This window comes from Arachis ipaensis, chromosome B08 (genome assembly GCF_000816755.2).
Source record: "Arachis ipaensis cultivar K30076 chromosome B08, Araip1.1, whole genome shotgun sequence".
Classification (NCBI taxonomy): domain Eukaryota; kingdom Viridiplantae; phylum Streptophyta; class Magnoliopsida; order Fabales; family Fabaceae; genus Arachis; species Arachis ipaensis.
In genome coordinates, this window is record NC_029792.2 from 118634632 (window position 1) to 118641019 (window position 6388).

A 6388-nucleotide genomic window follows, 5' to 3' on the forward strand; every position below is an offset into this window, starting at 1 on the left:
ATCAATTTACTTTGCTTTTCTTTTATGCCTTCCAAGTGTTTGATGAAATGCTTGGTTGGATTTTTTTAGTGTAGATTTTGTTCCTCTTGGCCTAGGTAGAGTAATTAGTGACACTTGAGTTATCTAATTCCTTTGTTGATTGATAATTGGAGAGATTGCTAATTGGTTTGGAGTGCACTAAAGCTAGTCTTTCCTTGGGAGTTGGCTAGGACTTGTGGAATCAAGTTGATTCATCCACTTGACTTTCCTCCATTATTAGAGGTTAACTAAGTGGTAGCAATGGACAATTGTGGTCACAATTGAGGAGGATAACTAGGATAGGACTTCTAATTCTCACAACCTTGCCAAGTGCTTTTTGTTGTTAGTTTATTTTCATTGTCATTTACATTTCATGTCTCTTATCCCAAAACCCCAAAATACAATCCATAACCAATAACAAGACACTTCATTGTAATTCCTAGGGAGAACGACCCGAGGTTTAAATACTTCGGTTTATAGAATTTAGGGGTTTGTTACTTGTGACAAACAAATTTTTGTATGAAAGGATTATTGTTGGTTTAGAAGCTATACTTTACAACGAGATTTCAATTGTGAATTTCTAAACCGTCAAAAATCCATTCATCATGTAGCACCTAGAATAGAGCAAAAATGCTTAAGATAAAAACAGAACACCCTGGAGAGAGCCCCTTGCTGGCGTTGAACGCCAAAACTAGCGCCCAGCGCCAAAAGGGGAGGAAGCTGGGCGTTCAACGCCCATACAGGAACTCTCATTGGCGTTCAAAGCCTTACAGGAGTAGCTATGGACCATTTCCTTGGTCCCCTTTGGGCATTCAACGCCCAAACCTGGTGTTGAACACCCCACCAAACTAAAAAAAAAGTATTCCTACCTGGCGTTCAACGCCCAAAATTGGCATTCAACGCCTAGGCAGGGGCAGGGTCATTCCAATTTGGAAGCTTCAACAACCAATGGGTCCCACCAAACCCCCACCTACCCCGCCTTTTCTTCTCTTTCCTACTTTTTCATCCTTGAAACCCACACCCTACTTTTTCTCTTCTCAATAGACACTTATCAAATCACCATCACCTTTTTCTCTTCCCAAAACCCTTCATAAATCCCATCACTTCTTTTCCCACCAACCCCCACCCACTTCAAATTCAAACTTTCCTTCCCATATGACCGAAACCCCACCCCTTCCACCCCTATAAATACCCCTTCATTCCTTCATTCATACTCACACCTTCACAATCCTCTTCCCTTTCTTCATATCACTCTTCATACACTCCCTTTCTTCCTTCTTCATACCCCTAGGCCGAAGTCTCTTTCTCTTTCTCCTCTATTTTTTTCTTCTTTCTTCTACTATTTTCCTTTTATTTTGTTTATATTTACTCGAGGATGAGTAAAGTTCTTAAGTTTGGTGTTGAAAAAGCTCCGTTTTTTGCTTCCTATTTCTCCATAGCACCAAAAACGGGAGAATCCTCAAGGAAGAGAAAAGAAAAACCCCTGCTTCTGCCTCCGAACCTCGGGAAATATGGAGATTCCTCACCAAAACTCATCAAGATCACTTTTATGCCGTGGTGAGGCATAAAAAGGTGATTCCCAAGGTTCCTTTTAGGCTCGAGAAAAATGAATACCCAGGGATCCAACAAGAAGTTTGGAAAAGAGATTGGGAAGTTCTGGTCAATCCAATTTCAGCAGTTGGAACATTAATGGTGTAAAAATTCTATACTAATGCTTGGATCACCAAAAAGCATGACACTAGTGTGAACTCAGTGCCTAAAAACTGGCGTACCATGGTCCGACAGCAGATCATAGACTTTAGCCCGAAAAGTGTGAGAATGGTGCTGCGGTTACCTCGGATGCAAGGTGACCTACACTCTTACACCCGAAGGGTCAACTCTGACCAAAGGTTGGAGCAAGTGCTCATGGACATCTGTGTGGAAGGAGCTTAATGAAGGAGGGACGCATAAGGCAAGCCCTACCAACTAGGTAGGCTTGACCTCAAGCCTGTGGCTAGAGGATGGTTGGAGCTTATCCAACGCTCCATCATCCCTACAAGTAATCGATTAGAGGTTACCATTGACCGAGCAATAATGATCCATTGCATCATGCTCGGAAATGAGGTGGAGGCACACGAGGTAATTCCTCAAAAGATTTACAAGATTGCAGAAAAGGCCTCTACCTAAGCAAGGCTAACATTCCCGCACCTCATCTATCTTCTATGCCATGCAGTTGGAGTTGGCATAGTAGGAGACACCCCCATTGAGAAGGACAAACCCATCACAAAGAGGAGGATGGAAAACTTCAGGGAGCCTGCACATGGATCACAGCACGAGCCTATTCAGCCACCTCCACCAGAGATTCTGGAGATGCCTCAGGGAATGTACTTCCCTCTCTGTGACTATTGGGACTAACTGAACACATCTCTAGGGGAGCTGACTTCATCTGTGGATCAGCTGAGGATAGAGCATCAAGATCATTCTGTTATCCTCCATCAAATAAGGGAGGATCAGAGGATCATGAGGGAGGAGCAGCTGAGACAGGGGTGAGACATATTGAGGAGCTTAAACGCTCCAAAGGATTCACCGAAGGGAGCAGTAGCCACCGTCATTGAGGTGGTCACATTTCATTCTCCCTTTATCTATGTTACTTCTGTTTTCTTTGTACCTTATTTTATTTGTTTTCACTTTTAGTGCATGATCACATTCAGTATTTCTTTCTTTTTAGTTTCATTTTTGTTTCTGTGTTTTGTTATAAGATATCCTATGTATCCCTCATCAATTCTTAAAAGAAAAATTTATTGAAAAGAAAATAGTAGAATGCACAAAGTTTCGAGTTGTATAATGAGTTATTCCAATTACTTAAGATGTGGTGGCCTTATCTTTATTTTTTGAATGTATGAATTAACTGTGCATAATTGATATTGAAGTTGAGCATATTGACTCTTGAAGAACAGTGAATTTAGAGAAGTATTATTGATTCTCTGAAAAATAAAAAATATTGATTCTTGAAGCAAAAGAAACAGCCAAAAGAAAAAGAAAAAGAAAAGAAAAAGAAAGCTAAAAAGAAAAGAAAAAAGGATCGAAGGCTTTGAGTATCAATGGTTAGGAGGGTCAAAATTGGCCTAAAAAGCTTAAATGAGTTGCTATCCCTAACTATATGCTTGTGGTGTGAAGGTGTCAAGTAAAAAGTTTGGGACTGAGCAGTTAAAGTCGTGATCCAAAGCTTTGAGAACGCTTAAGAACTCTAAGCACCACTGTCTGGGAATTTAAGCAAAGCTAAATTCGAATCAAAAGGGTTCCCCCAATTAAGTGCTTGTGGCGTTTATGTATCCGGTGGTAATACTTGAAAACAAAACGCTTAGAGTCACGGCTAGGCTCAAAGGTGCAAAGTACCAAAAAGAAGCTGTGTTCAAGAATCAAGAAAAACTAAAAGAAGAGAACCAATAATATCATCCGGATTCTAGTTCCAAGGGATTTCAATATTTCTGAGCTTCAATGGAAAGTGAGATGCCAAAACTATTCAGAAATAAAGTGTTCATAGCCTCATTCAGTAATTAGAACTGAACTTCATTGACAACTCTATGACCTTATGTATTTTTCTCTTCTTAAGTCCTAACTTGTTTTTGGTTGCTTGAGGACAACCAACAGTTTAAGTTTGGTGTTGTGATAAGTGGATATTTTATACGTTTTTTCATAGCATTTTCATAGTGTTTTTAGTTAGATTTTATTAATTTTCATTAAGTTTAGTATCTTTTAGTGCAAAAATTCATATTTGGATGCTACTTTGAGTTTTTATATTTTTTCTATGATTTTATGGAATTTTTGGGCAAAATTGGCGAGTTTGGCAAAAGCCTTGTTCAGAGACAAAGAAATGATAGCAGATGCTGTCAAATCCTGACCTCTGTTTATTCTAAAAAAAGCTTATTTTGAGTTACAAAGGTCCAATTGATGCGTTCTCAATGGCGTTGGAAAGCTAACTTCCAGAGCTTTCCAACAATATATAATAGTCTATACTTCTCTTCCAGAACCATGCCCAAAAGTGGCGTTGAACGCCCGTATCTGGAGTTCAACGCCCAAGAAGGACCAAGCCCAGCGTTGGACGCCTAAGGCTGGCATTCAACGCCAGCCAGGGACCAGAAGACAGTACGTTTACCCCCTCAACTGGTGCTCAACACCCATCCTCCAAGTTGAACGCCAGGCTTGGACAAGAACAAGACCAAAGTGGGCCCAAAGTGGATTTTAGCACTCCTTAGCTTATCTAGTCTTATCTTTGTACCTTTCAATTTTAAATTAACATATTTTAGGGTTAGCATCTTCTATATAAGGAGGAGATCACTTGGGTTTATGAATCAACTTGTATCATACTTTAAATCTAAGTTTTCTCTGTAAATTATGAACAACTAATCCTCCTAGGTTAAGGTTAGAAGCTCTGCTGATTTCTATGAATTAGTAATATTACTTTTTCTATTTCAATATATGTTTGATTCCATTCTATGATGTATTGTCATTCTTCATCCAATTAAGACTGGGTATGTCCCTTCTCTACATGAGTTCTTGTGATATTGGGAAAAGTTCACTTGAGCTAAAGCTTGAAAATACATCACCTGAACCAATAACTCATCTGGGCTAATTGAGGATATGTGACATATAATCCAATTAGTTATGGGTGATGAGGTTCTTGTGGCGCTAAGGCTAGAATCATTGAGCTTCATCGATCCGGAAGATCTGACCTTGTCTGTGGCATTTTAAGAAGGATCAACAAAGGAGAGTGAATTGCATGGGCTTCATCCTCTTTCATATTGAATGACCATTGACAACGGCATTTGATATGGATCGGGGGATATTAATTTGATTAGAGGACATGAGTTAATCACTTACAGCTTTGCCATAGAACAAATCATTCATTGTTGAAGTAGTCTGTAAGAAGTATCAATCCAGAAAGATAAAGCATATCTAAAGTCTTAACTGTTTTATCATTATCGTTTTTACATCAATTCTTTACTAGTTTTTTTTTTATTTTCTCTTCTATGCGCACTCAACAACAACAACTCCTTTTCTATTCGCCTGACTAATATCTGCAGGATAACCATTGATTGCTCAATCCAACAATCCTCGTGGGATCGACCCCTTACTCACCTGAGGTATTACTTGGACGACCCGGTGCACTTGGCGATGAAGTTGTGCGAGTTCAATTTCGCGCACCAGCCATCGTCCGTCCCTACCACCAATCGAGCCGTCGATCCCGAAGAGGGCATTTATTTGAGGCTACAGGTGCAGGAGCTCACCCACAGCCATTATGAATAGGCTTAGGAGTTGACTGAGACTCGGAAGAGGTATCAGGAGATTCTCACACGCGTGACAGATAGAGATGAGCTCTGGCTGGAGTAAAGGGAGCAGTTGGAGTGGCTTCAACGGATGGAGGCTCAAATGGAGGTGAACCAGGCTCAGATCGATGCACGCCGCTGGCATCATCCCTGCTAGTGGCAGCAATGCTGCTGGTGGGACACAGACATCACCGCCGTCTCCGCCACATCAGCAGGACCACGGGAACGACGACGACAACTACCAAGATCTTTAGTGATTAAGGCTTTGTTTTACTATTTTATTGTATTTATTTGACTTTTAATTTATTTGAACATTTGATATCTAATATTACATAATTGGTTTCTATTATTTATAAATTGATCACTAATTGTGTGAAAAATAAATTTAAATAAAAAATTAAAATTAAAAATAAAAAAAATTTGTGTCACAATATTTTTTTTAAAAAATTGACATTAATTACCGTCAAATTTACCAAGAGATTAATCAGACAGTAATAGTACCAAAAATAAAATATTGTGGCACCAACATTACCGCTGGTAATATCCACTGGTAACCAGATGGTTTTTTAAGTCGGTAATCCATTACAAAGTCCGACAGTAATTATCGTCGGATGAAAAAATTTGATGGTTACTATTGGATGAAAAATTCTGACAGTAATCGATTATCGACGAGATTTATACATTCGATTCCTTTCGACAATAAATATTTATTTTTTCGACAATACTCATCGTTTTTCTTGTAGCAAAATTTTTAAATTTTGCTTAACGAATAAGTTAAATGATAACGAGCAATAAAAAAAGTGACAATTTTGAAAATTATTTGTTTTGGGGAGTTTAATTAATTTAGGAGGTGCTTCAATGGAAGAAAATATAAGGATTTTTCCTTCCCCTAGATGCATGTATTGTTATTGTACTTCTCTCCTGTGTCAAACTATTTGCATTTTCAATATTATTTTTGTGGATTGGACTTTTATATTATTTTATGCAGATTCAGATTTTTAATATTATTATATTAGGTGATACTATTATAGTTCTAATTCTAATATTATTATATTTTTAGATTT